The sequence below is a fragment of the Leptonychotes weddellii genome, chromosome 16 (assembly GCF_054177405.1).
Source record: "Leptonychotes weddellii isolate Sample4059 chromosome 16, ASM5417740v2, whole genome shotgun sequence".
NCBI lineage: Eukaryota > Metazoa > Chordata > Mammalia > Carnivora > Phocidae > Leptonychotes > Leptonychotes weddellii.
Window position 1 is genome coordinate 30,195,713 of NC_138384.1, and position 17,470 is coordinate 30,213,182.

Consider the following 17,470-nt stretch of genomic DNA (forward strand, 5'->3'; position numbering starts at 1 on the left):
TAAGCTTCCTTCATCTTGGCAGGAGTGCATTAGCCCGAAGTCTACAGTTCCTTCTAGAAAAGGGCGTTCCTGGAAGGGGGTGGTGGTGAACTGGAGCAGAAACAGCTGAAAGAGTTTGCTAGAAAGTGTTTCCCTCTGGGGGTGGAGCAGCACCCCGTGCGTCCACACACGTGCGTGACTTTGAGAACAAATACTTCGGTATTCTGGGGACACGTTTGGTCTCCTGCTCCCGTTCTCAGGGGGCCCGGGGCGCGGGCGGTGGTCGTTCTCGGCACCGCGGGTGGAAATGCAGCCGGGCGGGGGCGGGCGGCGCCTGAAGGCGGACGGGGCGTCGGGCCCCCGCCGCGGCCAGGCTCGGGGCTCGGGCGGCCAGCGGGGGGCGCCTGCGGCCGCTCCGCCGCCCCCGCCCGCACTGCAGGATCCCGCCCGCGGCCGGCGGCGCGGCCACTCGGGCGGCGGCGGCGGCGGCGGCCGGAGCGCCCGCGGGAGCGGCGGCGGCAGGTGAGCGCGGCGGCGGCGACCCCGAGTGGCAGCGCGCGCCGCCGTTCGCGTCCCCGGCCCCCCTCCCCGCGTCGTGGGGGGTTGTCGCGCGGGGTGTCTGCGCGCTCCTCGCCGGGCGGAGCCCCGGTGGGTGTGGGGCCGGCTCCCGGGAAGGGCGCGGAGTTGGGATGCCGGGCCGAGCGGCCACCGCTCCCCGCGCTCTGCTCCTCCTGCGAGGTTTGGGGGGGGGGTCTTCTGGGATGCTCCCTCCCTGGGTCCTCTGCCCCCCTCCCCCCGGCCCTCGCCCGGGGCCGCGGGAGAGCCTCGCAGACAGAGCCCCCGCCGGCAGGAGCTGCGGCGCAGCCCCACTTTCCGGAGGGCAAGACTGAGACCTGCGGGAGGGACGCGGCTCTGTGCCCTCCCCCGCCTGCACCCCGGGCCGGTGGCCTGCGGACCAACGCTGTTAAGCTTGTTGGCCTGTGATGGTCCAGAGGGGCTGGCTGGTTCGGTTTCCCAGACTTGGACAAGGGGGCCAGTAGATGTATTGCAAGTAACAATAATACCTCAAGGGGAGAAGGCTCAGTGAGGGCCGGACCAGGGGTTGGGGTTGGAGGCAGTCCAACCACAGCCCGGGCTGAGCAGGACCCCTCGCCGGTTGCGGGAGAGGGGGATGGGAGAGAGAGCAAGGCGCTGGCCCCTGACTTAGATCCCCACGGGGCGAAACCTGAAACCTAACCCTTATACCTGAAGGAAACGGGTAATGGTCGTTGTAGCCGACCCTGGTTGGCCGAGAGATGCTGGAGCCTTTCTCGGTGGGGTTTGAAGGTTTCTATCTTGGGTCCCCTCCCTCAGAGGCCAAGAACTCATGTTCTTTCTGAGTCCCAGAGTCAATGCTGGAAATGAGAGTTTAGGGCCCGTTACTAGAATTGGAGCCTTTCAGGCGGGGAGCACAGTTGCCCCGGGTGGTGGGGCCGTGCCCAGAACGGCCGGACCCAGACCAGCCCCCGGCGTGCTGAAGCGCCCTCAGACCTGGTCCAGAGTGATGCTCAACTGGGGTGTGAATGGATGGCCACAGGCCTGCACTGGTCTCAGGGCACGAGGCTGGGGGGCTCGGCAGGCAGGGCTTTGGGGCTCTGTTAGGCCCTGCTTTGACACATGGGCAGCTGCTCTCATAGTAGCAGGGAGCTTGTCTGGTGTAGACCCCGGGTGTAGCAAGGAGTCCCACAGGAGTGGCCTGCTGCGCCAGGGGGAGCCGGGGTGGGCCGCTGCCTCCCCCAGGGTTCAATGTTCAGGATCTTCACATGCGGGGTCCTCTTCCCTCGGCTCTTGACGCTCTTAGGCGTCAGAGAGAGGTTGCTCTTGGGCCTTTTATGGCGGGTGGTGGGGGGGGGCAGGGAGAGGTGGGAGCCCTCTGATTTCTGAGGCCAGATGGCTTACGAAGCCGCGGCACATCCCTTAGATCTTTTGATCCTGTGATTTAGGGCTGGAATGGCCAGCCCCATCTATAGGTGGGAAAGCTGAGGTCTTCAAAGGTCTCGTGACAAGGTAGACCTGGAGCTGGGACTAGGGCCTGGCCTCTTGGTCTTCCCGTCCTATTCTGGCATGGTTCTGGGGAAGTCTGTTTGAGTACACATTGGGAGCCGGACCCCACCCCAACAGGCCGAGTCAAGTGGACCCCTTAAACCCCCCACCAAGGGCACAACACATTGCCTGCTCACCTCTCCTTTCCTCCGGCTCCTCATTTTCCCCGAGGATGCGCTGGGGCTTTGCTGCTGACCTCCACCTCTTGGATCCTTTTCCTCTGTACCTGGGCTCACAGGCATGGCTGATGGGGCAGAGGGGCTTATGCTGACTCTGTGGCTGACTCCAGCAAGGGAGCCTTGAGTGGCCAGCCTCAGCAGGGGGCACAGAGACGAGTTAGGCATGCTCCCTGCCCTCCTGAGTCCGCTAGCCCACTGGGGAGACTAAGTGCACCTTGACCCCAAACACCTCTGTAGGGAGAGCCTCACACAGCAGGGCAGGCCCGTCCTGCACCCGGGACACTGGAGAAGGACGGACAGGGAGAGGTCTGCATTGGGACATCTTCGGGGGAGTCTGGTGATCGATCTTTTTCTTCTTCATTCATGCTTGTTGTATTTTCAAAATTGTCTCAAAGGAAGAAAAGCAAAACTCTGGAAAACTTTCAAGAGAACTTCTGCCTCTGAAGCTCGGACCGGGGTTTGTGGGTCTGGTCTGGGGACAGATGTAAACTTCTGAATTTAATCGGGTGTCCAAGGGGAAGGTCCCAGGATTTTGAAATATTTCAGCACAGATTAGCCTTAAAGCCAACAGAACAGCCTGGAACTCAAGCAGAAGACAACATCCTAATTGGTCTGTTGCAGACCTTCCTGGGATCTGGTGTGAGTCTGAGGGGAGCTGTGACTCACGACCAGCCCAGCGGCTGGAGAGACTTGTCACGGGGGCTGGCTGGCAGGGGGATGGGGGCTGGGGGTGACGGTAGCCTCCAGGTCCTGAGCCACACCCATTTAGGAACCAGAGAGAGTGGTTTCCTAAGCTGATGCGTGGCCTGGGTTAGAACTGGGGAGAGGGGCCCCCAGCCCAGAGAGCAGTTGATGACTCCACATCCCGGAGGGTCCTCACTGAGGAAGCCAAGTACGTGGGATCAGCCCACAGGCTCCTTCTCCTCTCTGAGTAGCACAGGCTGCATGACCCCTCGAGTCCTGCGTCTTTTCTGCTCCCTGCACAGAGAACTCCATTCCTACCTCCCAGCCCTCGTGTTTGCTGTTCCTTCTTCCTGTAAACCCTTCCCTCCCGTGCAACCCCATCAGGTGTCTTAGAAAGTGCTCTGCCCCCCTCTTGGACAGCTGACCTCAGGGGTCGCATTCGGTGCTGGTGGACTGTGGGTCAGGGACCTGGCCTGGGGGCCCTTTTGACCTCAGGCTTTGGTTCTGGGGCTTTAGCCTTCGTCTGCGTTTTGGACATGGACACTTGAGCCTGAATTGTCACTTTAAGAGGGGGGTAAAAGGCAGGCAGGAGCCGTGGTTCCCTCCCACCCTCAGCCCTCCACCGCCCTCTCTGTCTCCCAGCTTATTATAGAGGGGGCTAAATGGAGCCCCGCGGGCTGGGGTGGTGGGCATTGGGCCAGGGCCATTGCCAGGTGCACGGAGCCGGCAGCAGGAGGCCACTCCTTCAGCTAATGACCACCTGCTGAGTGAGGTGGCTGGGAGTAGTCTGGCTGTTTGCAGAGGGTACCACAGTTTCCAGCTATTAACAGCAAAGGCTATTATTTGCAAGGTCTTACGCCTGGCAGACAAGAACACAGCCTCTGGAGGGGGCCTCTTGGGCTTGAGTCTCAGCTCAACATTTCCTAGCTGTGTGACTTATGGCAAGTGCTTCAACCTCTCTGAGCTTGTTTCTCATCTATGAAATGGAGGCAGTAAGAATACTTCTCTCAAAGGCTGAGGAACGGTTCCAGATTAACGTTGACCAAGGGGACAGGACAAACCAAACTCAGTATGTGAACCCAGGCTGGAAAAAAAAACATCGTGTACAGGACATTATTGGGCCAGTTGACGACATTGAATATGCACTGTAGATAAAAGCATTGTATCAATGTTAAATGACCTGATAACTATTTGTAGGGGTCCTTGTCCTTAGGAAACATGCACTGAAGTATTTAGGGGTAGAGGGGCACAGTGTAAACAATCTCCTTTCAAATATTGCAGAGAGACCCATATATAGACAGATCTTAAAGTGAGGCCAAACAGCACAAATAGGCAAATCTGCATAAAAAGTGTAGGGGAATTCTTTGTGTTTTTCTTGTAACTTTTCTAGAAGTTTTAAATTATTTCAAAATACAAAGTTAAAAAATGCCTACTGGTCAGAATGAAAGGACCTTCATTCACGTTACTTAGAATGGTGCCTGGCATTCACTGTGTTCACTGTTGCTTTTTATTATCATTAGTCGGGGCAAAGTGTAGCTTATTGTCACAGTAACTTGTGTTATTTTTTCCACTTTATAGATGACACACTTGAAGTCCAGAGAGGTTGCTCCGGGTCTCACAGCAGTAAGTCCAGAGCACTGATAGGAGAACAGCTTACAGTTTCTTTTGGATTCGTTGCCAGAATCTGAAACTATGAGATTCTACACGAAAACCCAGATTTCCAGCTATATGCCTCGTCATACCCCAGTCCTTCCTCAGTCCTGCCCGCAGCCCTAAGCAGTGTGCCTGGGTCTTCCAAAGGGATGCAGAATGGCTGACCGCCTCCCCCCACCCCTGGCCCAGTGACTAGAGTGTTGGAGTAGCTCACTGAAGGGTCCCCAGGTTGCAGTCTTAATCTGGCTTTGGTGTGTGCAGGGAGGTAGTTATCCCCTCTGAGCCTCTGGGTCTTCCTCTGTAAAATGGGGTTATACCCCCTTCCTGGAGGGTGATCAGAAGGACTCAAGGGCTCAGCATGTCAGCCTTGAGCAGGGTGGACTTCTGCATGTGTGGCCATGAGGACTGTTCATCCCAGTGCCTGGCCTCGGATACCCCTGGGTCCCCACCAGCCTGGGTACAGGGTCAGGAGGTGCCCGAGAGCAAAGGTCGGAAATGGGCCTGGTTGTCCACAGGGGGGTGGGGGAGGGCAAGGCTGGGCAGACACTGTTTCCATGGCTTTGTGGGTGTGCCTTACGGTCCCCATCTCACAGAGGAGGGAGCAGGCTCCACGGGGATGGCGGGAGGAGTGCACTTGGTGGGTCTCCCCCACAGATGGGGAAACTGAGGCTCAGAGAAGCGATGTGAACTTTAGAGGCTGCTTCTGCTTCCTCGGCCAAGGCTCTCATTACGGTCCCAGGAGAAGGACAAAGGCAGCTCATAGCTTCCTTTTAAGTGGCTTGAATTTTTTATGTTAATTACAGAAAAAAAAATCACATTTATTATTAAAAAATCAGAAAACTCAAGCAATAAAGTGAGGACAAAAATCAGAATCTGTACTCTTTGAAGTAACCCATTAATATACGGGTGTATATCCCTCCAGAGGGCTTTTTTTTTTTTTTTTAAAGGATAAGAAAACAAATTGCTCACGACAAATGTTTTTCTTGTCCTCTAAGGGAAGTTCCCCCAGCCCAGCGTGCCCCCCACGCTTTGGGAGTGCGTCGTCGGGGATCTCAGACACACCAGGCTGGCCCGGCCTCCGGGGCGCGAGCAGCCCTGGCGGATTTCTTGGTGCCCTATTGCTGGACATGTAGGTTGTTGCTGGTATTTTTGCGGTTGGAGCGTTCCTCTGAGGAGCGGGCAGCAAAGAGTTTGCACACACTGGGGATTCTTTGTGTAGCGTAAATTAGGAGGGGGGGCACCCCCACCCCACCCCCACCCTACCCCCGGCCAATGCAGGTTTGAGGTAGGCGTCTGGGGCCGCGGAGGGCGCTCGGCCCCCCGGGGAAGGGGAAACTGCTTTGTGGTCAGCGGATGAGACAGGGAGGGGCTCCCACGAGGGCTTTGCAGGGAGAGGGGTTAATTGTCGCTCCCTGGCTGGTCCTGGAATCCTTGCAGCTCCTGTGCGGGCGGTGGGTGGAGGCCGAGGCCACGGAGGAGGAGTGCCTCTGCCCGGCGAGTGGGTGGTGGGGGAGCCTGGGACCCTGCAGGTCCCCCGTGCTTCCTGCACAGGGGCCTGGGGTTCAGGTTGGGAGCTCATCCCGCGTGGTCTGGGGGCTGGGCCCGGAGCAGGATTGAGTCTGGTTTTGTGGTTTTGTCGTTAGGTTCTAGCTCTGGGACCCGGGGTGAGTGGCCTTCCCTCCCAGGGCGGCACATTTCCCATCGGTGGGAAGGGGCTTACCACGACCCCTTCACTGCTGAGACTTGAATAAGACGAGGTGCCAGAGTTCTTCCAGGGACCGGGTCTCAGCTTCACTAGGGAAGGATTACAGGGATATGGGGGAGGGCAGATGAACTTGACTGCAGCTGTGTACCCATCCCTGAGCGGCCACCCTGGAGTCCTCCCTCCTCCCGCATGCTTTCCCCTCCTGACTGATCACTTCATCTGGACAAATTGTAGTATATATTACTGCAAGATAAGGACTAACCCCCCCGCCCCGCCAGGATTATTACCACACCTGAAACCTAACCATGTTCTCTCTGATTGTAGCTGTCCATGCAGAGTTCAAATTTCCAATCATTCCATACACATCAAATATGTATCTATTTTAGTTTTTTTTTAAAATGTGGGTCCAAATAAGATTGCATGACAAGATTGATAGTCATCCACTCTCTCCCTGGTGCCGTGTTTTTTTGTTTTTAGAGATTTTATTTATTTGAAAGAGTGAGAGAGCACAAGTTGGGGGGATGGCAGAGGGAGAGGGAGAAGCAGGCTCCCCGCTGAGCAGGGAGCCTGATGTGGGACTCGATCCCAGAACCCTGGGATCATGACCTGAGCCCAAAGCAGACACTTGACCGGCTGAGCCCCCCAGGTGCCCCATTTTGGGGGTTTTTGGAAGCCAGATCCCTTTTCCTACAGTAGAGCCTCCTATCATGTGTAACACATTCCTTACCCCGTGAACCTCCTATGAATCGGGAGGGGTATCGGGAGGCTTGATCTCATGCAGTTTGCTGGAGACGGAGACATGCTTGCGGGCTCCTACTGGGAGGTTGGCATTGTCTGCTCGCACCTCTTGTGTGATGCCTGAGGCCGCCGATGCTCAGCGGCTTTAACGTCGTAGCATTTTTAATTATACACGCTTCCATTTTCACCTGGTGCTGAGTTTGGCACTGTGGGCGAACTTCGTCTCCGGACGTTGTTTTTTCTGATTCTTGTTTTTTTCTTCATGGTAGTTTTACCTGGTGTCTCTTAATAACACGGGTAGTTAATTTTTTTAGAGAAAACTGGAAAATAGTCATAAATAAGAAGATAGGTATGAAAATAAAACCATTAAATTCTGCCAACTTAGTGGTAACTCCTAAGATTTGGGTACATCCTTCTAGATTCTTTTTTTTTTTTTAAGATTTTTTATTTATTTGAGAGAGAGCACGAGCAGGGGAAGGGGCAGAAGGAGAGGGAGAAGCAGACTCTCTGCTTAGTGTGGAGCCCATCCTGGGGCTCAGTCCCAGGACCCTGGGATCATGACCTGAGCCAGAGGCAGATGCTTAACCGACTGAGCCACTCAGGAGGCCCTAGATTTTCACACATCTGTGATATTGTTAAATGAAAGAGAGCTGGCTCTCTGCACACAGGTCTGTGGCTGCCATTTTCATGGCGTGGCATCATGGGGGTGACCCCCTTCCTTGGCTCTGTGGGGCGGAGCGTGGCCTTCCTCCCTGCCCCTCAACCGTTCACACGGCAGCTGGGTGTGGGGAAGGACAGGCGGCTGCTGGTGCGGCCCAGCTGCCAAGTTTTTCAAAGGAAATGAGGACTTTTGGTTGGCAGGGCAGTAGCTTTCACATCTGTTCTTTTAGGATTCTCTGCTGTTACTCAACACCCTGTGACCCTGGCTGCCCCCTTCCTCCTCCAAAGTCCCGTCTCCTGGGCCTGGCAGAGGCCCGGGCCGTCTGGGTCATGGGAGCCAGCCCCCTGCCCTCCGGGGCGCCAGCGTACCACCCACATGATGCAGGGCTGGTCCTCTCCCCTTGTTCTGGCTTTGGACCTGTGACAGGCGGCGGATTTCTGCAGAGCTGGGGCCGCCGTACAGAGGAGCCGAGTTTCATAGCTAAGATGCTGTTTACTTAGCACATGTGTTTATTTGGAGTGGCTTTGAGGCTCGCCCCAAGCCGCCCCTTAGGACCACCACTGATCAGGAGTTAGGAGGCCCTCATTCCATCCTGTCACTTGTAACCCATTGCCTGACCTCAGCCAGCCCCTTCTCCTCTGGAATCCCGTTTTCTGCCTGTGGAGTGAAGGAGGGAGCCAGAGCGTGTCCGTATGTCCCCAGGCTGGGAAAGCAGGGGATCCCGGCACACCCCTGAGCCCACAGCCAGGAGGAGATGGAGGCAGAGGGGCCGGAGGTGAGTTGGTGCGTTGGAATACACCCACCCCCCGCCCAGTGTGAAAAATCAGCCCGGGAGGAAAGTGACAGGGCCCCCTCCGCTGGGGTCTCTCTGCAGCCGTCCTGACCACGACGAGCCTGGAAGAGCTGGGGCCAGCGGACCGGACGCCAGCGCTGAGGCGAGAATCTGAGCGCAGGTCTGTGAGGCGGAAATGTCACCGAGGGCCCCTGGACGGCCTGGTGTGGGGGTGGGGGCGGTCTCCCGAAGAGAAGAGGCGATCCTGGCTCCCTCCGGAGCAGGCCAGGGCTGCGGTGGCAAGAGGGAGTCCAGCTGCCAGGGACCGGGGCTGTGGGCGCTGCTCCCGGGGACGCCGGGGACACAGGGATCACAGGGCCCGCGGCTCCCAGGCACGGGGCTGCCTGAGTGTCCCCACAGCATGCGGGCCAGGTGGAAGCCACGTGTCTCTCAGGTCACGCCACACAGTGTGCCTTCTGCCTATTTTTGGGTCGCCCAGGTGGCGTGGGAGGGGCATGAACACCCAGGGTGGCCGGAGGTCATTTGCAGGCTGACTCCCGCAGTGGTAAAGGTGGCGCTGGTCGTTTCTAGCTCATGTCCCACCGGGCTGTTTCCGACGTAGTTCCAACCAAAGTCCCGGAATTGGATCCCCCGGGACCACTTGGAGTCCCACGCCCACTCCTCAGTGGACAGCGGTCACAGGCGCACCCCTGGAGGGCTGGTGCCCATAGGAACAGCGAGCCGTTACCAGAGTGGAGATGGGTGCTGCAGAAGGGGGCTAGAGCACTGTAAACGCCCGGTGGAGAGGCCTGTGGCGCTCTGCGGCCCAGAGGCGGTAGCGATGGGACACCGGGGAGGGCTTCCTGGAGGAGAGGGCCTTTATACTTGTCTCGGCAGGATGGGCAGCGTTTTGACCATTCCTGGTGGCAGAAGGGTCTGAGTCAAGGTGTGGAAGAGTGAGGCATGGGATGTGGACTCAGGGATGGGCTGGGATCCCTTTCTTTCCCGGGCTGGGAATATATGGACACACTTGGGCCCGGTCCTTCATTTAACAGGCAGGAAACTGGGTTTCCAGAGGGAGAAGGGACTGGTTGAGGTCATGCAGCTGGTTCTGAGTTATAGGATGGAACGAGGGCCTCTGACTCCTAATCAGGGAGGATGGAAACATGAGTGGTGGGGGTCAGGACTTGACTCAGCCACGGAGGGCCTTTGACCCAGGCAGTCATGTAGTAGAACCAGGATCTGGGGTTTGGAACTGAGGGAACCCACCCGGTCTGGCCTCCCTTGTCTTCTGCTTTAACTGAGCACTTACTCCATGCCTTACACACGTTTCTCACCTAAGCCTCCCCGCCTTCCAAGGACCTGGGTGACTTTATAGATGGGCTCCCGGGCTGGCAGGATCACACAGCTTGGCCAAGGTTGCTCCGTGGGGTTCTGACTCTAGGCCTCATAAGCCTGTTCCTTCCTCATCCATGGGACGAGGGGCTGGGCTGGCAAATCACCAGCCTGATTGCTCAGACCCCTCTCAGGGCTCCTCTGGGGGTGCGGTGAGCCCCTTGACTTTAGGGGAAGGAAAAGATGAGGTGACTGAGGTACAGATGGTGTTTCCCTGCTCACACCCCCTCCGGAAAACCTGCCTGGGGTCCCAAAGGCACTGTGCTGTGGGGTTTCTTCCCGAGGGGAAAGGCTTGACATCTGTTGGCTCAGGGCTCGGCGTTATTTGTCCTTTGGTCGCCTGACAGCCCTGTCTGCCTTGTTTTCGCTGCGCTTCTATTCCTTCTTGCCCACTGTTTCAGGGCCTTGCCACTTTCTCAGCCTGTGGCTCCCAGGCGGGTGAGGTCTCTCCGCCTGGAGCTCTGGTCCACGTATCTCGTCTCCGTGGGTGATTCTCCCAGACCTTTGTGCAGACCTTGATGGGCACATCTTAACCTGGGAGCTTGGCCAACGGGGGTTGTCGTCCAAGTCCCGTTTGTGTCCCTAGCACCAGAGAGGGGTCCTGGCCATGGGGAGGAGGGTATAGTGGGATTTGGAGTAGCCTATCCTCAGGGAAGCCTTTCTTTGGTCCATGATGGTCATGGGGTGAGTGGTTGAGAGCACAGGCCGCAGAATCAGGTGGACCTGAGTTTGAAACCTGCCTGGCTCTGCCTTTTCTTAGCTGTGTGTGCTTGGGCAAGTGAGTGGCCTCTCTGAGCCTCAGCTTCCTGTTCTGCAGAAGCGGCAGGATAGCAGGACCTTCCTCATGGGGCCGATGGGCAGTTGTATGAGGCTGTGCTCGACGCTAGCCCGGTGTCCGAATGCTGATCATAAGGCTCGTCAGCCTGTGTGCACAGACCCTCCCTGCCAGGACCTTGAAGTCTGTGTGAGGGCTGGGGGGCCAGGTGCCCAGTGGCCAGGGCTGGGGGAGCAGCAGGTCAGGAGGGAAGAGCCTGGCCATGGCCTCCTCTGAGGACGGAGCTGAGACAGAGGCCTGGGAAAGGCAGGAGTGGCAGCTGGGAAAACTGGGCTCTGTTCTCCACTTTGTTACCAAACCGTAGGTTTTGCTGTTAGGGTAAGAGGTAGAAAGTGATCGCAGGACCCCAGGTCACATGTTGGAACAGGCTCCCTGAGAACCAGGAGTGCCTTGCCCCTCTATCTTGGGAGGCCTCCGCTCCCTGCTTCCAGGCCCTTCCTAGCCTGCTGCTTCACCACTGAGCACCACATGATCTCAATGGGGAAACTGAGGGCTGGCAAAGCAGAAGGGGCTTACTTCCTGGCCTCCTGGGGCTCAGGGCTGCTGGGGTTCTCTGGGGGTGCGAGCTGCTTGGAATAGCAACTCCAGGCAGGGGCCTTGGCTTGGGGGCAGCTGCGAAATGGAGGGACAGCAGATGAGGCTGGAGGCCTTTGACCTCACAGAGCTGGCTGAAGCCCCCTGACCACGTGGGTGGGGAAACCGAGGCTCAGGGCCTGCCCGTCAGTGGGGGAGCCAGGATGGGGCCCGGTGCCGGGCTGCTCTGGCCTTCAGTGCTCATCAAAGACGCATTTACTCCTGGCCTCCAACCGTCTTCTTGGGGCTTCTAACGGAGGTTTGGGTGCTTGTTTTATTTTCACTTTTTGAAAGTCGTTCCAGCTTCAAGCTTCCAATTTCCATGAAGTCACTGGAGCCGGGAGCCTGGCCTGATGCCTCTCCCCACTTCTGTTGAGGGCCCCGCTGCAGCTGGGAGAGCCCCCCCCACCCTCCCCCTCAAGCCCGGAGGCGCCTAGCTCAGGGCTCGGCCTTAGCTTTTGTGCAGCGGCCGCTGAGGAACAGGAAGCTGTGGGTCCCAGATGTGACTCGCTCTCGGTAGGTAGCCGGCGAGGGAGGCTTCCCATGCGTGCGCCCGGACACTGGCCGAGGAGGGGCAGGCGTGGGCCGGGCTGCCCCCGAGGGGGCCTGGACGAGAGCCAGGTAAAGGGCTGGGGGTGGGGAGAGGGGGCCGGGGCACCCTGTGTCCCGGCGGCCTGGGCCGAGGGGGGCGCGGGCCGGGCCTCCCCCGCCGGCCGGGGGTGGACAGGGTCTGGGCTGCGGGAGGTGGGGCGCCTCCTGGACAGAGGACCTGGACAGCTGGTCCCAGGCTTTGCCCAGCCTGACGAGGGGGTGCGGTCATTTCTGTGGCGGGGTGCTCACTGGGCGCGTTCCACCTGGAATTCTGTCAGCCCTGGACTCTTCAGATGTCCACTTTTCGTGGTTGTAATTTTACATTTACGAGTACATTCTTCTCGACGGTACCAATTAGCGAGGGAAGGGCAATCGAACTTTGTTACGTTAAAAAGAAAAATAAACCAAAAAACAAACTCTGAAAGTGACACATGCCCAAGAGACAGAACCGAGATGCCTCAGGAAAATGGAACCGTCTTCCTTTCCCTCCAGCCCTCCCAACCGGAGGCCCCCAGGGACCAACGTGGACCAGTGGGAGTAGGTCCTTCTGGAACATTCTATGGACTCATCCAGACCCAGGCACACAGAGCGAAGCAGGTGCCTCGTTTCTGTGTCACCACCCAGGGTTCAGGACAGCTGGCCCCAGGCGCTTCCTCTCTGACCAGCCCTTGGGGGAGGGGAGCTGCAGGGGTGAGGAAAGCAGAGGGCTGGGCTGGGCCTTGGTGCAGCAGGGCCCCCGGCCCCCTGAGGCCCGGCCAGGAGGCCAGAGTCTGGGTGGCTGGAGTCCAGGCTGGCTCTGCTTGGATGGCTGCGTGGCCGTGGGCTGTCAGCCGCATATGTGTGGGTGGACAACCCGAGGGTGGCCCACGTGAGAGGGACTAGGCCAGCCTTTCTCAGACGGGGCTCTGGGTGTGTGTGTGTGTGTGTGTGTGTGTTTTAGCCCATATGTAGATGAGCATGTTTAAAATTTGCTAGGTGTTTATTTTAATGTATTTAAGAAAAACAAACCTGTAACTAGGACCTTGGGTCTGTGAGTTCATGATGTCTCCTTGCCTGGGACGGGGCGAATGAAGATAACTGAAAGGAGAAGTGAGCAGACCTAAGAGGAAGTGTAGAGGGACCAGCTCGCCGGAAGTGCAGGCGTCTGGGGACCGAGTCGGGGACCGTCTGTTCTGGGAGGGTCTGTTTCTAACCAAGCTGCGGGTCTCCCCACCTCCAGAGGGGGCCTTCTGGGGTTTTCCTGTGGCTTCTGATGTGAGGTGCAGAGGAAGGGAGGCTCTCAGATTGTTCCAGATTCGGGGCCCTCAGAAGGGAAGGTGTGAACTTTGTGGGGGCAGAGTCTCTTGTAGAGTTTGAGTGCAAAGCAGTGGCTGTTTACTGGCAGCTGGTTCTGGGGGTTGGGGCAGGGGTGGTCTCGAAGGGCCCCTTTGCCGGGAGTGGGTCTCGAGAGAAGGAGACTTCCTGCGAGTCTTCTAGGAATGGGCGTCGGTGCAGGGAGGGGTGAGGCCGTGAGTGGTGGGATGGGGCAGGAGGAGGGCCTCTAACCAGGCCAAAGGTGCTTTTTCAAGAGGAGATAAAGGTCAGACTTGTTGTTGTGGGGACAGGTACCCCCCCTTTACAGTTTATAACTCATGGTTTAACCCATTTCCTGCTCCTCTCACCCCCACCCTGTGCGGTAGGTACCCTCCCTGTCCCCCACCAGTTTGCAGAGAAGACAGAGGCCCAGCAGGACACTTTCTCATCCTGGGTCACACAGCGAGTCAGCCCCCGGGGTGGTCCAGGTGCACACACTAACTGTCACGGAGAGCCGCCATGTCTGAGGCCCCAAGTGGGGGTCAGGACGTGGTGCCTCCTCTTTGGAGAGGCTGGGTGGGGCAAAGCTGAGCCGGGGCTCTGGGTGGCTCTGAAGGGTGAGTAGGGGGTGATCCTTACCACGTGGAGGGAGGAATCGGGTTCCCCTGAGTGGGTCCCCCACCCCGTGGGCCTGGCCTGACCCTTGTCTGCACGCGCTGCAGGGGGCGCTGGGGCTGGGGCAGGGCTCTCCTGTGGCTGTCCCGTGGCTGGGACATGTGCTGGAGTCCTGCTTCAGCTGGGCCGTGGGTGATCTGACCCTGTGGATTTTCCCTGACTTGCCCTCCTATCCTCCTGGTGATCGTTGAGAGGTGGCCGGTGGCCCATCCCTCAGCGTCCCTCGCCTGTCTCCTGTCCTGGAGAAAGAGCGTGGGGGGCACATTCGCACTGAGCTGATGACCACTTTCCATCCTCCAGCGCCCAGACAGAGGCCAGAGCTTTCTCCAGCCGGGACCCTTCTGGGGCCGCCGAGGGAGCAGGCAGAGTGGGTCCCACGGGACGCCTGAATCCGAGTGGCTGGTTCTAGCCTTCCATGGGGTCCGGTCTCAGCGATGGGAGGGAAGGGGGGTGGTGGGCCCATCGGGCAGTTAGTGTGTTTGAGCAGACCTGCGTAGCTACGAACTGGGAGTTAGTTCCGTTCAGTGAATGAGACTGCCAGAGAGGCAGGGGTCTTCTGGAGGTCGTTGGGTCCTGCCCCCCAGCCCCACTCTGCCTGCTTCCAGCAGCATGAGAGGTGAGCTAGGTTATTTGAGCCAGTTTCTGGCATCTGTACAATGGGTCGCTCATGGTTAAGGCCTAAACAGGGTGACACGTTGCGTCTGGTGCCGCAGAGCCATGACTCGAGGGGAGGGGTGATTGCTGCCTGTCCTGCTTCGGGTGGGAGGGTGAACATGGTGGGGGAGGGAACCAGGGAGGTCAGGATGGGCAGGGCCGGGGGACGGCTGACTGCTAGCTCACATCTGTGAAGTGGCCGTGCCCAGGCAGGTGGCTGGGAAAGCTACGTATGCCTGGAAAACTCCTCCCAGTTGTCTGAGACGAGCGCACCCAGGTCTTAAGTCTCCTCGGGGGTGGCTGGAGCCCCGCTCCCCTGCCAGGTGGCCCTCCAGCTCTGCCCCCGCCCCAGCTCGCAGAGTCCCCACCCACCCACTAGGGCTCCTCCCACCCCCAGCCCCCAGGGAGGGTGGCGGGGTGCCCACCTGACGGCCATGGGCATCTGGCTCGACCTGCTGCTGCCCCCCGATCTCACAGATAGCCACATCAGGCCTGGGGTGTTGCCCGATCCTGGGTGCTGACCTGCGCCGGAGCACCTTCCTTTCCCGATTTCCCCTGTAAGCCCTCTAGCTGTTGGGGTGGGGACGAGTCTTGGGTCAGAGGTGGGCTCAGATCCTCTTTTGTGACATTTCTCCCATGGCACTGGATCGTCCCTTCTCCTGACACCTGCTGATCCCATCAGTGGGTCTATTTCTCAGGCGCCATCTGAGCACCAGCCAAGTGCTGGGCGGGGAAGAGGAACCCCGAACCGACCCTGCTGTCCACATGGGGTGGGATGGCTGACTGGGGCCCTAGAGAAGGGGCCGGCGGGCTTCCTGGGCTCCTCTGGCACGCAAGCTGGACCAGTTCTCCTGTCTGGTGTCACGTTTGAACCCCTTCTTCTGGCTTCTGGGGGCCTCTGGCCATGCCCCCAATGCAGTGCACTCGGCCAGCCCCCCGACTCTGTCAGCACCCTGCCTGCCTCGCTCCTGCCCTTTGCTCAAGCAGCCCCTCTGCTTACTGCTTCCCTAGCTCACACCCCATCCTGGCTTGGGTCACCCATTTGAGGGCTCCTCCTCCAGGGTCCTCAAGCTCGGGAGAAAAGGGGGCTCGAGTGGTCTGCTCCGGAGTCCGTCACTTGGCAGCCTCCCCCGCTCCCCAGGCTCTGTGGTGATCCCCTTCTTGGTGCTGATGCTAGGGGACACCGGGGGCACCCTCCTTTCTCCTCCCCGCTATGCCCCTGTCTGTACCCCTCCCCACATTGACCACTGGAGGGAATGACCTGTGAGTGTCCCAAGGAAAAGGAAACAAATTGAGCTCTTTGCTGCGGGTACTCTGATTGGCAGACATGTACGTGGCCCCCAAGGCTTACCTCCTCCCGCTTCCTCCTGTGCCGGGATGGAGGTGATGGGGGATGGAGGTGATGGGGGCGGGAGAGCTCATGAGCCAGGGAGGAGCTCGTGCCCGCCGGGGGCCGCAGCACAGCAGGCTTGGCTTTCAGGGCACGCGAGGCTGTGCGCGTAGTAGGCGGTGCCACCCCCTCCCCCCCAGGACCCAGAATACCCTGGTGGGGACCTCTTTGTCTTCCAGGATCCAGGCCCTTGTCGCCCCCTCCAGGGGCCTTTGGTGCCCCTGCGAAGTAGGTCAGTGTTACTATCTCTGGTGCGGCTGACTTGGGTCGATGGTTCCTGGTGTCATTGGCCGGCTGAGTGGGGCGAGGCCTGGGAGCGCGGGGCACAGCCCCTCTCTGCACAGATGGGGAAACTGAGCCCCACAGGGCTCCACAGCTTTGGGACAGTGCACGTTTTCCTGCTTAGAGCTGTGTGGGAGGCACAGTCTCCCCTGGTCTCACTAAGTGGTGGGGACGTGGATGAGCGGCCACGTGCCGCCTCTTCCTAGCCTCAGTCTCCCCACCTCTGCAATAGCCAGGCTGACTCCACTCCTGCACAGCTTCCCGGCCTCCCACGTCTGTCTCCCTCGGCCCCCCACCTGGCTGGGGGAAGAGGAGTCCTTGGAAGTCAGCTGGAGGTGCTGCTTTAATGGGGGACCCAGGCTAATGGGGAAGCGTCCCCTTTTGAGACAGCCAGACTCCCTGGAGCCACTGCCCAGGCCCCCGGGGACGGAGAGCCTTAGTGTCAGGCGGTGCCTGGGCCAGCGACCAGCACTTCTGTACCCCCAGCTTTCTGGGCCGGGAGCGAGGGAGGGGCTGCCTTTGGGGGGCTGTCGGGAAGTCCGGCTGAGACCCCTGGGACTTAAAGGGTGTCCCCCAGTGCCTGTTGATATCCAGGTTTCTCCGGCTGCCCACCCCTTGTGTCTGGAGCCAGCTGGGCTGACCCCCCCGTGACGGCACTCCCTGCGTCCTGGCCTCCGTGTGAAGCCGCTGGTACCATCAGCAGCCCATTGTTTGAGTGAGGAAACAGGCCCAGAGAGGCTAATTAATGTGCCCATGGTCACACAGCTCCTCCGACGTTCGGTCCCTGAGGCTTTCCCGCCTTCCGGACTCTCAGCCTGAGTGCTCCCTTGCCCACCTTCGCATTTCTCTTCCTCATGGGGCTCGCTTCTTGCATGTGTCTCCTCTCCCCCGCCAACATGAGCTCCCCAGGGGAGCTCTCCGGGGGACCTTGCTAACTGTGCCTCAACATGTCACCCGGCGCGGGGTGTGGGCAGGAGCCCGGTGAGCACAGGTAGGATGGAGAGCAGGGGCCCCAAGGGGAAGCCTGCTCTCCTGTGGTTGAAACAACACAGCACGGTTGGCCCCCCAAAACTGTGGGAAGCTTCTGGATTTACAAGGAGGTTTTATAAGCCATGAGGTCACTTCACTGCTGGACTAGGCCAGAGGGCCAGGGACATTTTCTTTTTTTTATTTATTTATTTATTTATTTATTTTTATTCTTATGTTAATCCCCATACATTACATCATTAGTTCTAGATGAAGTGTTCCATGATTCATTGTTCGTGCACAACACCCAGTGCTCCATGCAGAACGTGCCCTCCTCAACACCCACCACCAGGCCAACCCATC

The 17,470-nt window shown here is 58.9% G+C and overlaps 1 protein-coding gene across 5 annotated transcripts in view; it reads left to right on the top strand.

Moving 5' to 3' along the window:
• Positions 1–483: 483 nt before the first annotated feature.
• The window catches only part of ADCY7 (adenylate cyclase 7), a 53,443-nt gene continuing 36,456 nt past the window's right edge, over positions 484–17,470 (top strand). Inside the window, exons 1-2 of one of the 5 annotated variants that reach the window (XM_031024892.2) lie at positions 7,077–8,456; positions 8,556–8,634. The gene's annotated coding sequence lies outside the window, so the exon portion shown is untranslated. Of the gene's footprint in view, positions 502–7,076; positions 8,457–8,555; positions 8,635–11,748; positions 11,878–13,736; positions 13,758–17,470 lie in introns of those variants that run through there. The other 4 variants (XM_081806604.1, XM_081806602.1, XM_031024893.2 and 1 more) reach the window with 4 other exon arrangements.